This window comes from Dipodomys merriami, unplaced genomic scaffold, assembly GCF_024711535.1.
Source record: "Dipodomys merriami isolate MVZ:Mamm:240054 unplaced genomic scaffold, mDipMer1.0.p SCAF_11, whole genome shotgun sequence".
In the NCBI taxonomy this organism is placed as follows: domain Eukaryota; kingdom Metazoa; phylum Chordata; class Mammalia; order Rodentia; family Heteromyidae; genus Dipodomys; species Dipodomys merriami.
In genome coordinates this window covers 41,937,646-41,955,533 of record NW_027202382.1, presented here as the reverse complement: position 1 = coordinate 41,955,533, position 17,888 = coordinate 41,937,646, and the positions used below count along the sequence as shown (strand labels likewise).

General features: G+C 49.3%; 3 pseudogenes; 1 reads left to right on the top strand and 2 right to left on the bottom strand.

The window, feature by feature from the left end:
- Positions 1-2,090: 2,090 nt before the first annotated feature.
- LOC138815747 (general transcription factor IIE subunit 2 pseudogene) lies at positions 2,091-2,969 on the bottom strand (annotated as a pseudogene).
- A 3,796-nt stretch (positions 2,970-6,765) lies between these two features.
- Positions 6,766-7,644, bottom strand: LOC138815735 (general transcription factor IIE subunit 2 pseudogene; annotated as a pseudogene).
- Positions 7,645-11,689: 4,045 nt separating this feature from the next.
- Positions 11,690-12,568, top strand: LOC138815723 (general transcription factor IIE subunit 2 pseudogene; annotated as a pseudogene).
- The last annotated feature ends 5,320 nt before the right edge of the window (positions 12,569-17,888 follow it).

Here is a 17,888-nt window from a genome sequence, read left to right as displayed (position 1 = left end):
GTACCCTGCCTGCTGGAGGGCCAATGGGAAGATGGGAGGAGAGCTGCTGGTCCTCATGGATAGTGTCATCAAGGACATGAGTCCACCCTGCTCTAAGCTGCCTCAGAGGTTTGGGAGATACATGTGAGCAAGTGACTGCCTTTCAGTAGGCATTCCTAAGAGGAAAAATGAATGACTTCCAGGAGGGCAACTCATCCCACCAGGTCCCAGATCTCCTCTCAATTAATGGAGGAAAAACATAAGGTCTTCAGCAATGCCACCCAAGTCTCCTATTTTGGGACTTGTTGTAGACAACAGGGCCCCTTTTGGATTCAGAGCCGATGCCTACCCCAAATCCAGGCAGCTGCCAGAATTTGGGCAGAGTGGCTTCTGGATTGAGGGTGGATTAGGGACAGCCAAACCTGTTTGTCCAGCCACACCAGTTAGATGAGCCACACCTATTGGGCATTGTCTCTGTCATGGCACAAAGCCCATAACTGCACAGCTGTTTGCCTGAACTTCAGAATCCAGAAAAGACATGGCAAACTTTCCCAGAGAATTCTACAGAAAAATTCTAAAACTGACTTCTAAAACTCAATTCAAAACTCAAGGTAGCAAATACAGCCAGCAGATTGTGATTCCCACCCTGTAATCCTTTCTACTCTGGAGGCTGAGATCTAAGGATCTGCGTGGAGGCCAGACAGGGTGGGGAAAGTCTGGGAGATACTTACCTGCAAGTAATCAACAAAGAGCTGGAAGTGAAGCAGTAGCTTAACGGTTAGTTAGCCCATATAGAACAAACCTAGGTCAAAGATGGATTGACTAAAACAAAACAAACACCAATTAAGCCAGAATTGAATAAAGCACAAAGAAAAATAGAAGTAGAAGAAATGACAAGCTAGTTCAACTTTATTAAAATTAGGTAAAGACATCACCACAAATGCTGTGATGGGCCACATCAGTGTTGCTAAGAACTTGCAGGCCCTCCCTAGAAGAGGCCTGACTGAGTCCACAGCCCACGAACAGCTGGCTTGATAAATGAGAGGAAGTTCTGTGTGCACTCCAAGGACTGTGAAGAACTATGGTTCTACTCAGGTGATGGTTTTCTCTCTGAAGGTTTTGGAATGAAAAGATGAAGGTAACAGAACACACAATGGAGACTGTCCATACAGACATGTAATACACATGAGTTCACCCTGCTCTATGCTGCTGAGGTTTTAGAGCTACCTGTGAGCAGGTGACTGCCTTTGACTAGGCATTAGTAATATGAAACATGGATGACTCTCCAAAAGGGCAACTGAGGAGCCTGTGTGTGATTCAGGCTACATGCTACATGCTACCGCGTGGTTTCCATAGCTGAACTCAACTTAACTTGGCTACTAAAAGGAGGCAGTCATTTTTATTTGCTACAATGACTTGATTATAAAGACTTCTTTTGGAATAAGTAAATGTGGCATTCAAGACTACATAAAACAAGTGGCGCTGTAGCTCAAGTGGTAGAGTGCTAGCCTTGAGCTGAACAGCTCAGCTGAGGGACAGCCCTCAGGCCCAGAGTTCAAGCCCCAAAACCAACCAAAAAAAAAAAAAAAGAAGAAGAAGAAGACTGCTGTAAATTTTCAGTTAAAAGCAGCTTTGGGGTTGAGGACCCTCCAGTGCTAAGTTGTATAAGGGAAGACTGAAGACCATTCTTCAGATCCTGGGCATCAAATAACCAGTGGTTTTGTTGTTGTTGTTGGTTCTTCCGGTATTTTTTTTCTTGGTTATTTGTATGTGCTTTTTCTTTTTCTGTGAATTTTTTTTTTTAATTTGTTTGATGGTTGTTTGTTGGGGGTCTAGTGGCTTGAATCGGGGCCTGGGGACTGTCACTTAGCAATTTCTCTCAGGTTTAGTGCTGTACCGCTTTAAACCCCAGCTCCACTTGTGGCTTTCTGGTGGTTGACTGGAGAGAGGAGTTACACAGAATTTCCTGCCCAGGCTGGCTTGGAACCAGGATCCTCAGATCTCAGCCTCCTGAGGAGCCAGGATTCCAGGAAGAACCACCAATTGCCGGGCAAACCAAAGAGATGTTGACTGTGTCTGTAATTCTTTGTTCAATGACCAGGTGTCCCCTATTAGCAGAAGGGAATGTGAGAATAATCCTTCAGCACTCCGGCCAAGTGTACATTGTGAATCTTCACATGCCGCACTTTCTGTGAAGTGGGTTTTTTGAGTCTCGGGACAGAGGGCATTTTTCTCGGTGCACAGCGCAGCATGGAAGAAAAACCTTGCTGCTTCAGATAGTCTTCAATTTTCTCCTCATCCACTGAGGCCACAGGGACACTCCTCCACAGATTCTGGATGTCTTCATCCACGGAAAACTGACAGCTCTTATCGTTGAAGAAAATGATTTTTTTCTTGTCCGGACGACTGACCATTAGGATCTGGTCCCCCAAAGCCTTGAGTGCCTTCTGGGAATTCGGCAGCGCTTCTTCGATGTCTTCCAAGAGAATTCCCCCCAACCCTCCCTGGTCATGCTGATTCAAGAGGCGAAGGAGGGCCTTCTTGTTTCCCAACTTGTATTTGGGCTTGAAGGCGTACTTCCCGTCGACAACTTCAATTTTGGGATTGTTTGCCAGTGCCTCAGTCATGAGCCACTGTTTCTGCTCCAGTGGGATGTCTGACTGCCGGGTTTCATCCAAAATCTCTTCCAAGGTCAGAGGGTGCATGTCTCCTTGCTGATGCCGAGTCTTCATGTAGTTCACAATCTTCCCCAGCAGAGGCAACTTAGAGGCTCCCGAGCTCCCAAGGACCCCTCTGGACTTCCACGCGCCATCGCTAGGACCACACCCTGCTTTGGGTCCCGATGGCCCTCCGTGGTCGAGCTTGGCTTTCTTCTTCTTGGATGAGGATGAGGATGCGGAATCCGTAGGCAACGGGCGTTTTACTACCACGGGAGTGAAAAGAGTCTGTCTCTGACTCTGCTGTGCAAGTTTTGGCAAACTTGGATCCATAATCCGGGAGATGGAGGGCGGAGGGAGGACGGCTGTGACAAGACTCGCCCACCGCTGTGGCGGGCGCCTGGGCCAGTGGCCGCCTCGTGTTCCTCCTCAGGCCTCCAGGAGTGACCCCAGCTCACGCCCAGGCCCGAGCTCTGGTCGGGGTCTCAGCGCCCCACGCACCGCGCCGTCCCCGCAGTCAGGGTGTCCGCACGCCCTGGCCCAAGACAGCCGCAGACCGGCAGTCACGGTGTCACGATGTCCCCGCGAGTCAGAACACGCCAGGCGCCCGCAGGCAGTCACGGTGTCCCCGCGCCCGGGCCCACGCTAGGCACCTACCCGCAGTCACGATGTCCCTAGTACCTCCACTCACGGTCTCAGGTCTCACCACTGAAAACAGCCGCGGAGAGCTGCAGCCCGGTCGGTGGGTGCTGCTGCCAGGTCGAAGCCTCCAACCACACTGAGCCCCCCCCCTTGCCCCGCCCAGAACCCAGGCCAAATCGCGCCCTTCCCCGCGAGATGCCCCAACCCCCTGCAGTGAGGAAGGGAGCCGCCAGGCCACCCGCGGCTCCAGCACCACCACCAAAGGGCCAAGGCCCAGGCCCAGCACACAGCCCGCCTCCAGTGTGAGTGCGAGGTGCTCAGCACGCAGACTGGCCCAAGGCAGTTGGGGAGTACTTCCTCCCTCCCGCAGGTTTTGGCATGCCAACCCACGAGACCACCCTTCAACCTGGACCTGGTGGCTTGCCTTCAAGGCTACCTTCACATCAGAGAACTTTCTTCCCCCTCTCTTTGGTGCCAAGGAGCGGCACAGCTAAGCAAACCCTCAGGAGAAGCTCAGCTTCTGAACCCCCAACCCTACCCTTTCTGCCCCTGAACTTGTGTAAGGATTTGGGGTTCAGAAGCACCGTAAAATGAATGGTACAAATAGCCGGGAGCTGGTGGCTCACACCTAGAATCCTAGCCTCTGGGAGGCTGGGATCTGAGGATCCACATTCGAAGCCAAGCCCAGACAGGAATGTCCAGGAGATGATTATCTCCAATAAACCACTCAGAAAGATCCAGGAGTGTGTCTGTGGTTCCAGTGGTAGAGTGCTAGCCTGGTGTGCAAAGAGGCTCAGGACAGTGTCCAGCATCCAGGCCCTGGGCTCATTCTCAGGATACTTCCCCTCCACACACACACCCCCTACACACATACCTTAAAGAAAAAAGAAGTTATCTGCTCAGGTAATCCAGAATAAAGTGTCATGTTCTGGTCTTCTACTTTAATCTCAGAAAATGCCATTAGCACCAGTTGCAGAGGTTAGGAAATGAGCATCCCAGAAGAGCTACTTACTATTCCACCTACCACCCTAATGAACCAAAGTTTCTGAAAATCAGTAGGATGGAGAAGTGGTCTGGATAAGGAAAGGACACCACAGTTAGCTTCCACAAGCCTGGTACCCGGCCTGCTGGGGGGCCAATGGGAAGATGGGAGGAGAGCTGCTGGTCCTCATGGATAGTGTCATCAAGGACATGAGTCCACCCTGCTCTAAGCTGCCTCTGAGGTTTGGGAGATACATGTGAGCAAGTGACTGCCTTTCAGTAGGCATTCCTAAGAGGAAAAATGAATGACTTCCAGGAGGGCAATTCATCCCACCAGGTCCCAGATCTCCTCTCAATTAATGGAGGAAAAACATAAGGTCTTCAGCAATGCCACCCAAGTCTCCTATTTTGGGACTTGTTGTAGACAACAGGGCCCCTTTTGGATTCAGAGCAGATGCCTATGCCAAATCCAGGCAGCTGCCAGAATTTGGGCAGAGTGGCTTCTGGATTAGGGGTGGGTAGTCAAGCCTGTGGGGACAGACAAACCTGTTTGTCTAGCAACACCAGTTAGGTGAGCCACACCTATTGGGCATTGTCTCTGTCCTGGCACAAAGCCCATAACTGCATAGCTGCTTGCCTGAACTTCAGATTCCAGAAAATCATGGGAAACTTTCCCAGAGAATTCTACAGAAAAATTCTAAAACTAACTTCTAAAACTCAATTCAAAATTCAAGGCAGCAGGCTGGGCGCTAGTGGCTCACGCCTGTAATCCTAGCTACTCAGGAGGCTGCGATCTGAGGATCGCGGTTCAAAGCCAGCCCGGGCAGGCGAGACCGTGAGACTCCTATCTCCAATAAAACCACCAGAAAACTGGAAGTGGCGCTGTAGCTCAAGTGGTAGAGCGCTCGCCTTGAGCTGAGAGCTGAGGGACAGTGCCCAGGCCCAGAGTTCAAGCCCCAGGACGGACAAAAAAAAAAAAAAAAAAAAAAATCCAGGCAGCAAATACTGTCAGCTGACTGACTCACACCCTGTAATCCTTTCTACTCTGGAGACTGAGATCTAAGGATCCTGGGTGGAGGCCAGACAGGGTGGGGAAAGTCTGGGAGATACTTACCTGCAAGTAATCAGCAAAGAGCTGGAAGTGAAGCAGTAGCTTAAGGGTTAGTTAGCCCATATAGAACAAACCTAGGTCAAAGATGGATTGACTAAAACAAAACAAACACCAATTAAGCCAGAATTGAATAAAGCACAAAGAAAAATGGAAGTAGAAGAAATGACAAGCTAGTTCAACTTTATTAAAATTAGGTAAAGACATCACCACAAATACTGTGATGGGCCACATCAGTGTTGCTAAGAACTTGCAGGCCCTCCCTGGAAGAGGCCTGACTGAGTCCACAGCCCAAGAACAGCTGGCTTGATAAATGAGAGGAAGTTCTGTGTGCACTCCAAGAACTGTGAAGATCTATTGTTCTACTCAGGTGATGGTTTTCTCTTTGAAGGTTTTGGGATGAAGAGATGAAGGTAACAGAACACACAATGGAGACTGTGCATACAGACATTTAATACACATGAGTTCACCCTGCTCTAAGCTGCTGAGGTTTTAGAGCTACCTGTGAGCAGGTGACTGCCTTTGACTAGGCATTAGTAATATGAAACATGGATGACTCTCCAAAAGGGCAACTGAGGAGCCTTTGTGTGATTCAGGCTACATGCTACATGCTACCGCGTGGTTTCCATAGCTGAACTCAACTTAACTTGGCTACTAAAAGGAGGCAGTCATTTTTATTTGCTACAATGACTTGATTATAAAGACTTCTTTTGGAATAAGTAAATGTGGCATTCAAGACTACATAAAACAAGTGGCGCTGTAGCTCAAGTGGTAGAGTGCTAGCCTTGAGCTGAACAGCTCAGCTGAGGGACAGCCCTCAGGCCCAGAGTTCAAGCCCCAAAACCAACCAAAAAAAAAAAAAAGAAGAAGAAGAAGACTGCTGTAAATTTTCAGTTAAAAGCAGCTTTGGGGTTGAGGACCCTCCAGTGCTAAGTTGTATAAGGGAAGACTGAAGACCATTCTTCAGATCCTGGGCATCAAATAACCAGTGGTTTTGTTGTTGTTGTTGGTTCTTCCGATATTGTTTTTTTTTTTTTTTTCTTGGTTATTTGTATGTGCTTTTTCTTTTTCTGTGAGTTTTTTTTTTTTTAATTTGTTTGATGGTTGTTTGTTGGGGGTCTAGTGGCTTGAATCAGGGCCTGGGGACTGTCACTTAGCAATTTCTCTCAGGTTTAGTGCTGTACCGCTTTAAACCCCAGCTCCACTTGTGGCTTTCTGGTGGTTGACTGGAGAGAGGAGTTACACAGAATTTCCTGCCCAGGCTGGCTTGGAACCAGGATCCTCAGATCTCAGCCTCCTGAGGAGCCAGGATTCCAGGAAGAACCACCAATTGCCGGGCAAACCAAAGAGATGTTGACTGTGTCTGTAATTTTTTGTTCAATGACCAGGTGTCCCCTATTAGCAGAAGGGAATGTGAGAATAATCCTTCAGCACTCCGGCCAAGTGTACATTGTGAATCTTCACATGCCGCACTTTCTGTGAAGTGGGTTTTTTGAGTCTCGGGACAGAGGGCATTTTTCTCGGTGCACAGCGCAGCATGGAAGAAAAACCTTGCTGCTTCAGATAGTCTTCGATTTTCTCCTCATCCACTGAGGCCACAGGGACACTCCTCCACAGATTCTGGATGTCTTCATCCACGGAAAACTGACAGCTCTTATCGTTGAAGAAAACGATTTTTTTCTTGTCCGGACGACTGACCATTAGGATCTGGTCCCCCAAAGCCTTGAGTGCCTTCTGGGAATTCGGCAGCGCTTCTTCGATGTCTTCCAAGAGAATTCCCCCCAACCCTCCCTGGTCATGCTGATCCAAGAGACAAAGGAGGGCCTTCTTGTTTCCCAACTTGTATTTGGGCTTGAAGGCGTACTTCCCGTCGACAACTTCAATTTTGGGATTGTTTGCCAGTGCCTCAGTCATGAGCCACTGTTTCTGCTCCAGTGGGATGTCTGACTGCCGGGTTTCATCCAAAATCTCTTCCAAGGTCAGAGGGTGCATGTCTCCTTGCTGATGCCGAGTCTTCATGTAGTTCACAATCTTCCCCAGCAGAGGCAACTTAGAGGCTCCCGAGCTCCCAAGGACCCCTCTGGACTTCCACGCGCCATCGCTAGGACCACACCCTGCTTTGGGTCCCGATGGCCCTCCGTGGTCGAGCTTGGCTTTCTTCTTCTTGGATGAGGATGAGGATGCGGAATCCGTAGGCAACGGGCGTTTTACTACCACGGGAGTGAAAAGAGTCTGTCTCTGACTCTGCTGTGCAAGTTTTGGCAAACTTGGATCCATAATCCGGGAGATGGAGGGCGGAGGGAGGACGGCTGTGACAAGACTCGCCCACCGCTGTGGCGGGCGCCTGGGCCAGTGGCCGCCTCGTGTTCCTCCTCAGGCCTCCAGCAGTGGCCCCGGCTCACGCCCAAGCCCGAGCTCTGGTTGGGGTCTCAGCGCCCCACGCGCCGCGCCGACCCCGCAGTCAGGGTGTCCGCATGCCCTGGCCCAAGACAGCCGCAGACCTGCAGTCACGCAGTCACGGTGTCCCCGCGAGTCAGAACACGCCAGGCGCCCGCAGGCAGTCACGGTGTTCCCGCGCCCGGCACACGCCAGGCGCTGACCTCTACTCACGGTCTCAGGTCTCACCACTGCAAACAGCCCCGGAGAGCTGCAGCCCGGTCGGTGGGTGCTGCTGCCAGGTAGAAGCCTTGAACCACACTGAGCCCACAGCCTCCTGCTCTCCCTTTTATCCCAGAGCTTCGCCCCGCCCAGAACCCAGGCCAAATCGCGCCCTTCCCTGCGAGATGCCCCAGCCCCCTGCAGTGGGGAAGGGAGCAGCCAGGGCCACCCGCGGCTCCAGCACCACCACCAAAGGGCCAAGGCCCAGGCCCAGCACACAGCCCGCCTCCAGTGTGAGTGCGAGGTGCTCAGCACGCAGGCTGGCCCAAGGCAGTTGGGGAGCACTTCCTCCCTCCCGCAGGTTTTGGCATGCCAACCCACGAGACCACCCTTCCACCTCGACCTGGTGGCTTGCCTTCAAGGCTACCTTCACATCAGAGAACTTTCTTCCCTCTCTCTTTGGTGCCAAGGAGCAGCACAGCTAAGCAAACCCTCAGGAGGAGCCCAGCTTCTGAACCCCCAACCCTACCCTTTCTGCCCCTGAACTTGTGTAAGGATTTGGGGTTCAGAAGCACTGTAAAATGAATGGTACAAATAGCCGGGAGCTGGTGGCTCACACCTAGAATCCTAGCCTCTTGGATCTGAGGATCCACATTCGAAGCCAAGCCCAGACAGGAATGTCCAGGAGATGCTTATCTCCAATAAACCACTCAGAAAGATCCAGGAGTGTGGCTGTGGCTCAAGTGGTAGAGTGCTAGCCCGGAGTGCAAAGAGGCTCAGGTCAGTTTTTAGCATCCAGGCCCTGGGCTCATTCTCAGGATACTTCCCCTCCACCCCTCACCCCACATACCTTATAGGAAACAAGAAGGTATCTGCTCAGGTAATCCAGAATAAAGTGTCATGTTCTGGTCTTCTACTTTAATCTCAGAAAATGCCATTAGCACCAGTTGCAGAGGTTAGGAAATGAGCATCCCAGAAGAGCTACTTACTATTCCACCTACCACCCTAATGAACCAAAGTTTCTGAAAATCAGTAAGATGGAGAAGTGGTCTGGATATGGAAGGAACACAACCTGTACAAGCCTGGTCCCGTGCCTGCTGGAGGAATGGAGTTGCTGTTCCTCATGCATAGTGTCACTGAGGATGTATCACATACATGAGTCCACTCTTCTCTTCTGTATGACATGTCCTTGGGGACACTCTCCATTCCGTTTTCTGTGTTACCTTCATCTCTTCATGCCAGACCCTCACAGAAACTGACTAAAACAATGGTTCTTCAAACAACTTGGAGTGCACATATAACTTCCATTTATCAGTGACCTAGTGTGCTGTCCACAGGCTGTGGGCTCACTCAGGCCCCTTCCAAGGAAGGGCTGCACATTCTTAAGAACACTTGTATATGTAGCAATGCCTTTTCCTTTATTGTCCATTTACCAAATATGAATAAAGCTGAACTAGCTTGTTATCTCTTGGACTTCCGTTTTTCTCAGAGCTTTAACCAGTGTATGGAATGATTTTGGTTTTTTTGTTTTGTTGTGTCCTGTTTTTCTGTCAATACATCTTTGAACTAGGTTTATTCAATATTTCCTAACCCTGGAGCTACAGCTCCACTTCATACTCTTTGCTGGTTACTTGGAGATTAGCATTTGCCAGACTTTCTCCACCCAGTCTGGCCTCCAGGGAGGATCTGGAGACCTCCTTCTCCTAAATAGATTGGATTACAGTGTGTGAGCTAGAGCCTCCAGGCAGTTTTTGCTTCCTTGAGTTTTGAATTGAATTTCAGAAGCCAGTTTCAGAATTTTTCTGTAGATTTCTCTTGGAAAGTTTTTGATCTCTTTTCTGAATTCACTGCATTCTGAAGCCCAACAAACATCCAGGCAGTCACACAGCTGGCCAATTTTGGGTTTGTGCCAGGATGGCCAATGTCTATAAGGTGTGGCTGACACAACAGGTGTGTTTGGCATGTCAGGCCTGATTATCAACCCTCAAGCCAGAAGCCACTCTGCCCAAATTACTGCAGTTGCCTGGATTTCAGGTATGAATCAGCCCAGACACTAAATGGGGTCCCATTCTCTACAACACACTGCAGAGCAGGGGACTCGGGTGGCATTGCTAAAGACCTGACTACTTTCTACATTGATTGAGAGGCCATCCGGGGGAACGGAGGAATAAAATGCCCACCTGAAAGTCATTCATTTTTCCTATTAGGAATGCCTACTCAAAGGTAACCACCTGCTCACACATAGCTTCCAAACCTCAGCAGCTTATGGAAGGGTAGACTCATGTATGTGATACATCCTAAGAGACACTATCCATGAGGACCAGCAACTCAGTTCCTCCCATCTTCCAATTGGCCCCCAAGCAGGCAGGCTTGTACAGGTTGTGTGTCCCTTCCATATCCAGACCACTTCTCCATCCTACTGATTTTCAGAAACTTTGGTTCATTAGGGTGGTAGGTGGAATAGTAAGTAACTCTTCAGGGATACTCATTTCCTAACCTCTGCAACTTGTGCTAATGGTATTTTCTGAGATTAAAGTAGAAGACCAGACCAGAACAATTTATTCTGATTACCTGAGAACATACTTTCCTTTTTCTTTTTAAGGTGTGTGTGGAGGGAGGGGGAGGGGAAGGGAGTATCTTGCCAATGATCCCTGCCAGGGACACCCCCCACTCCTGGATTTTTCTGAGTGGTTTATTGGAGATAAGCATCTCCTGGACTTTCCTGTCTGGGTGTGGCTTCGAATGTGGATCCTCAGATCCCAGCCTCCCAAGTGGCTAGGATTCCAGGTGTGAGCCACCAGCCCCCGGCTATTTGTACCATTCATTTTATGGTGCTTCTGAACCCCAAATCCTTACACAAGTTCAGGGGCAGAAAGGGTAGGGTTGGGGGTTCAGAAGCTGGGCTCCTCCTGAGGGTTTGCTTAGCTGTGCCGCTTCTTGGCACCAAAGAGAGGGGGAAGAAAGTTCTCTGATGTGAAGGTAGCCTTGAAGGCAAGCCACCAGGTCCAGGTTAAAGGGTGGTCTCGTGGGTTGGCATGCCAAAACCTGCGGGAGGGAGGAAGTACTCCCCAACTGCCTTCGGCCAGCCTGCGTGCTGAGCACCTCGCACTCACACTGGAGGCGGGCTGTGTGCTGGGCCTGGGCCTTGGCCCTTTGGTGGTGGTGCTGGAGCCGCGGGTGGCCTGGCGGCTCCCTTCCCCACTGCAGGGGGCTGGGGCATCTCGCGGGGAAGGGCGCGATTTGGCCTGGGTTCTGGGCGGGGCAAGGGGGGGGGCTCAGTGTGGTTGGAGGCTTCGACCTGGCAGCAGCACCCACCGACCGGGCTGCAGCTCTCCGCGGCTGTTTTCAGTGGTGAGACCTGAGACCGTGAGTGGAGGTACTAGGGACATCGTGACTGCGGGTAGGTGCCTAGCGTGGGCCCGGGCGCGGGGACACCGTGACTGCCTGCGGGCGCCTGGCGTGTTCTGACTCGCGGGGACACCGTGACTGCGTGACTGCAGGTCTGCGGCTGTCTTGGGCCAGGGCATGCGGACACCCTGACTGCGGGGTCGGCGCGGTGCGTGGGGCGCTGAGACCCCGACCAGAGCTCGGGCCTGGGCGTGAGCCGGGGCCACTGCTGGAGGCCTGAGGAGGAACACGAGGCGGCCACTGGCCCAGGCGCCCGCCACAGCGGTGGGCGAGTCTTGTCACAGCCGTCCTCCCTCCGCCCTCCATCTCCCGGATTATGGATCCAAGTTTGCCAAAACTTGCACAGCAGAGTCAGAGACAGACTCTTTTCACTCCCGTGGTAGTAAAACGCCCGTTGCCTACGGATTCCGCATCCTCATCCTCATCCAAGAAGAAGAAAGCCAAGCTCGACCACGGAGGGACATCGGGACCCAAAGCAGGGTATGGTCCTAGCGATGGCGCGTGGAAGTCCAGAGGGGTCCTTGGGAGCTCGGGAGCCTCTAAGTTGCCTCTGCTGGGGAAGATTGTGAACTACATGAAGACTCGGCATCAGCGAGGAGACATGCACCCTCTGACCTTGGAAGAGATTTTGGATGAAACCCGGCAGTCAGACATCCCACTGGAGCAGAAACAGTGGCTCATGACTGAGGCACTGGCAAACAATCCCAAAATTGAAGTTGTCGACGGGAAGTACGCCTTCAAGCCCAAGTACAAGTTGGGAAACAAGAAGGCCCTCCTTTGCCTCTTGGATCAGCATGACCAGGGAGGGTTGGGGGGAATTCTCTTGGAAGACATTGAAGAAGCGCTGCCGAATTCCCAGAAGGCACTCAAGGCTTTGGGGGACCAGATCCTAATGGTCAGTCGTCCGGACAAGAAAAAAATCGTTTTCTTCAACGATAAGAGCTGTCAGTTTTCCGTGGATGAAGACATCCAGAATCTGTGGAGGAGTGTCCCTGTGGCCTCAGTGGATGAGGAGAAAATCGAAGACTATCTGAAGCAGCAAGGTTTTTCTTCCATGCTGCGCTGTGCACCGAGAAAAATGCCCTCTGTCCCGAGACTCAAAAAACCCACTTCACAGAAAGTGCGGCATGTGAAGATTCACAATGTACATTTGGCCGGAGTGCTGAAGGATTATTCTCACATTCCCTTCTGCTAATAGGGGACACCTGGTCATTGAACAAAGAATTACAGACACAGTCAACATCTCTTTGGTTTGCCCGGCAATTGGTGGTTCTTCCTGGAATCCTGGCTCCTCAGGAGGCTGAGATCTGAGGATCCTGGTTCCAAGCCAGCCTGGGCAGGAAATTCTGTGTAACTCCTCTCTCCAGTCAACCACCAGAAAACCACAAGTGGAGCTGGGACTTAAAGCGATACAGCACTAACCCTGATGGAAATTGATCAGGGACAGTGCCCAGGCCCTGATTCAAGCCTCTAGACTCACAAAAACAAACCATCAAACAAATTTAAAAAACATACAGAAAAAGAAAAAGCACATACAAATAATCAAAACAGAAGAAAACAAAATATAGGGCTAGGAAGGTTGCTTGCCTTGCATGCCTGAGGCCCTGGGTTCAATTCCTCAGCACCACATAAGCAAAAAAAAAAAAAAAAAAAGCCGGAAGTGGTACTGTGGCTCAATTGGTAGAGCGCTAGTCTTGAGCTGAAGAGCTAAGGGACAGTGCCCAGGCCCAGAGTTCAGGCCCCACGACCGGACCAAAAAAACAAAAAACAAAAAAACCTCAAAACAATACCAGTACCTGAAGAACCATTTATTTGCTCTGTAGTATTTTTTTCCAGCCCCTCAATGCTCACGAGACTTCTCCAGATTTCATCTAAGGACTCATGCCACCAAGGGACCGCTACTGCTCCGTGCCTTCTCTGAGAGGGGACCAAATTCCAGCCTTTTACCTCTATTGTTGACGCCCCTTGTCAGCAGGAAGTAGCCAGAGAGAATCGTCGCCCTATTTCTTGATTATTAAAAGGCTGGAATGTAAGGTCCACTCCTGGATGGCGAGCAGACTCCATCCTCCTCGCAGCAAAGTTTCTACCCAGTACCTGCATTACCTAGCAACTGGGACATCTGGAAGAGGTCACATCTGCATCCGCTGAGGTCACATCTGAATTTGATGTGGCCACACCTTTCTCCGCCCATACCCTAGATAAGGCCTAGCCCAGGTCCAGATGCTCTCTCTCTGCTCTTTTCTAGCTCTTCTTTAGCTCTTCTCTTTTCTAGCAATTTTCTCTCTTTTCTAGTTCTCTCTTAGCTCTGTTCCCCAGCTCTCTCTCTTTGTCTCTCTTTCCCAGGCCTTTCCCCACCGCGTGGAGGACCAAGAGGGCCTGGTGCCAGCCTGAACCATAATAGACCTACCCCTTACCTGAATACCACGTGCGTGGTGCTGTTCTTACTGGGCTATCTCTTTTTAAAAACCTAACACTTAGCACTGGAGGGTCTTCAACCCCAAAGCTGCTTTTTACTGAAAGTATACAGTAGTCTTGAATGCCACATTTCCTTATTCCAAAAGAAGTCTTTATAATAAAGTTATTGTAGCAAATAAAAAAGACTGCCTCTTTTTAGTAGCCAAGTTAAGTTGAGTTCAGCTATGGAAAACACGCGGTAGCATGTAGCATGTAGCCTGAATCACACAGAGGCTCTTCAGTTGCCCTTTTGGAGAGTCATCCATGTTTCATATTACTAATGCCTAGTCAAAGGCAGTCACCTGCTCACAGGTAGCTCTAAAACCTCAGCAGCATAGAGCAGGGTGAACTCATGTGTATTACATGTCTGTATGGACAGTCTCCATTGTGTGTTCTGTTACCTTCATCTCTTTATCCCAAAACCTTCAAAGAGAAAACCATCACCTGAGTAGAACAATAGATCTTCACAGTCCTTGGAGTGCACACAGAACTTCCTCTCATTTATCAAGCCAGCTGTTCTTGGGCTGTGGACTCAGTCAGGCCTCTTCTAGGGAGGGCCTGCAAGTTCTTAGCAACACTGATGTGGCCCATCACAGTATTTGTGGTGATGTCTTTACCCAATTTTAATAAAGTTGAACTAGCTTGTCATTTCTTCTACTTCCATTTTTGTTTGTACTTTATTCAATTCTGGCTTAATTGGTGTTTGTTTTGTTTTAGTCAATCCATCTTTGACCTAGGTTTGTTCTATATGGGCTAACTAACCCTTGAGCTACTGCTTCACTTCCAGCTCTTTACTGGTTACTTGGAGATAAGCATCTCCTAGACTTTCCCCACCCTGTCTGGCCTCCACCCAGGATCCTTAGATCTCAGCCTCCAGAGTAGAAAGGATTACAGGGTGGGAATCACAATCTGCTGGTTGTATTTGCTACCTTGAGTTTTGAATTGAGTTTTAGAAGTCAGTTTTAGAATTTTTCTGTAGAATTCTCTGGGAAAGTTTCCCATGTCTTTTCTGGATTCTGAAGTTCAGGCAAACAGCTGTGCAGTTATGGGCTTTGTGCCATGACAGAGACAATGCCCAATAGGTGTGGCTCATCTAACAGGTGTGGCTGGACAAACAGGTTTGGCTGTCCCTAATCCACCCTCAATCCAGAAGCCACTCTGCCCAAATTCTGGCAGCTGCCTGGATTTGGCATAGGCATCGGCTCTGAATCCAAAAGGGGCCCTGTTGTCTACAACAAGTCCCAAAATAGGAGACTTGGGTGGCATTGCTGAAGACCTTATGTTTTTCCTCCATTAATTGAGAGGAGATCTGGGACCTGGTGGGATGAATTGCCCTCCTGGAAGTCATTCATTTTTCCTCTTAGGAATGCCTACTGAAAGGCAGTCCCTTGCTCACATGTATCTCCCAAACCTCAGAGGCAGCTTAGAGCAGGGTGGACTCATGTCCTTGATGACACTATCCATGAGGACCAGCAGCTCTCCTCCCATCTTCCCATTGGCTCCCCAGCAGGCAAGCTACCTACCAGGCTTGTGGAAGGTAACATGGTGTCCTTTCCATATCCAGGTCATTTTCCATCCTACTGATTTTTCAGGAACTTTGTTCCATTAGCGTGGTAGGTGGAATAGTAGCTCTTCAGGGAAGCTCATGTTCTAAGCTCTACATCTTGTGCTAATGGTGATTCCTGTGATTAAAGTAGAAGCCTAGAAGATGACACTGTATTCTGGATTACCTGGACAGATACCTTTCTTTTTCTTATTGTGAAAATACTGTACAGAGGGATAACAATTACATGGGCAAGATAATGAGTACATTTCTTATCAAGCATTATAGTCTATTCCTTTGTTTCCCCTTCCCAACCCATCACCTTCCTTTTTTTTTTTTTTTTTTTTTAAGGGCTTTGTGTTTGGTAGAGTGTGGGATCCTGGGTATGAACCCAGGATCTGAGTGATAGACACTGTCCTGAGCCTCTTTGCATTCCAGGATAGTGCTGTACCACGTGAGCCACTGTGCCACTCCTGGCTTTTTTCTGAGCAGTCTATTGGACATAAGAGTCTGTGGGCTTGTCTTCCTGGGCTAGGTTCAAATGTTGATCTTCAGATCAAGGCTGGGATCCCAGCTTGGATTACAGGTTTGAGTCTCTGGTGCTTCATTTTGGGGATCAGTATACAAGATGCTGGCTCAGCAGTGGAGAAGACTCAGCTTTAAGTCACAGCCTGCAGCTCTCAGACTCAAGGTGCTAATAACTCCTCAGTGTTAGTTGCCTTGGGGACTGCACAATTTATTCCTTGTTGCTCTTCTTAAATCCATTCCTGAGATTTCTGGATTAGCAGCCATGATAATCAGAAGTTCCTGCTGAAGCTCTACATTCCTCAGGGAAAGTTCCTCTGCTAACCAGTGAGAAATGGCTGCTTACTGGCACCACGGTTGAAACTCTTGAATGTGAGGGAGGTGGTAGGGAATGGTAGGGACTGTGATGAATGGATACACCAGCCCTGCATCTCCACATCTTCCCATCAGATTTTTTTTTTTGTCAGTAGTGGGGCTTAAACTCTGGTCCTGGGTGCTGTCCCTCAGCTCTTAAGGTCAAGGCTAGCGCTTTACCACTCTAGCCACAGCACCATTTCTGGATTTTCCTGTATGTGGTGCTGAGGAATTGAATCCAGGGCCTCATGCATGCAAGGCAAACACTCTACCACTGAGCTACCCTCTCAGCCCAACCCATCAGATTTTTAAGTGAGGCTTCCTGGTTAAGTGTCAGCCCATATTTTTAGAAATCCTGCTATGAGGCTGGTAAGCCATGAGGTCTCTGAAATCGGTCCAGGCATTACCAGTTTCTGTTTTCTGTTCTTAGCACACAAGCCACTTGTCCTACTTGGAATTAAAAAAAAAAAAAAAAAAAAAAAAGCTTATGGGAAGGACCATGTGTGCCAGCCATCCAGGAGACCTTTGGGTTACCCCATCGGGGCAACACAGAGACCTGGCCATGCCACCTCCTCCCCATAGGCTCAGTGCTGAAGCCCATGAGCTGGTATCTGCCTGTGCTTCGCTGGCGCACACAGCCTGGCTCGCCTGCCCCGTCCATCACGTCTAATATGGGTGTCAGCAGAAAGTAAATTAAATCCACTAGGCTGTAATTTGCCAAGGAAACATTTTGTGGTAGTAACTAAACAGAGCATTATGTTTTAATCAGGTTTTTAAAATGTTGTTTTAAAAATCATTTTCTTGTGCAGAAGCTGGTATCCTAAGAGCTATAATTCCTTAACTAACAGTATGCAAATGCAGTACCCTCTAGTCTAGATGGGCTTACCAGCCTGGGCATTTGTCTTGATCCTTTTAAACCTAGATTATTTTCAGAGTAGAAGTGCTGCACTACTCTCAGGCCATTCACATGGGGAACCTCGGCAGAAGCTTCCTTAGAGGGGAGCTGCCTTTTACTGTGGCTTTGAGAAAGAAACAAACTGGTTCATTTTTCCTGCATGTTATTTATTTGTGTATGTATACATACATGCATTTATTTATTGAGCAAGCATCTGGATACTGATACCTAAGCATTCTGCAAACATCTACTGATTATTCCTAGGACCTCCCGCTGCCCTCAAGGAAAATTCTGTTTTTACCTCTCATTTTACTGAGGAACAAGTTAAGGCCTAGAGAGGTAAAGTAATTTGCTAGATGTCACATAGCTGGTAACTGATGAATATGGGAGTCTAGCTCCTGAGTCTGTATTCTTAGCTACTTTGTTCTGTTCTTTCTGTTTCCTCTGTTTGTAGCTCGGTCCTGTAGCCCCTTTGTAGTCATCTTTCTGTGTTTTCTTCTGCCTCTCCTCTCTTACCCCCACCCCTCAGATATTCATTTATTCCTGTGTTTTATGACCATCAAGGGTCCCAAACTAAATACTGGGAGACTTATTTTCTCCTCTATTGAACTCTTTGGAGGTGGGCTTTTGTTAAGTAGATCTCAGAGTCTCGGGAGAGAAACAGCCACCATCCCTTGGTGGACCTCATAAAATTGACCATGGGCCCTCAGTAGGGGCCTGTCCCAGTCTGGAGGAAGGGCCAGG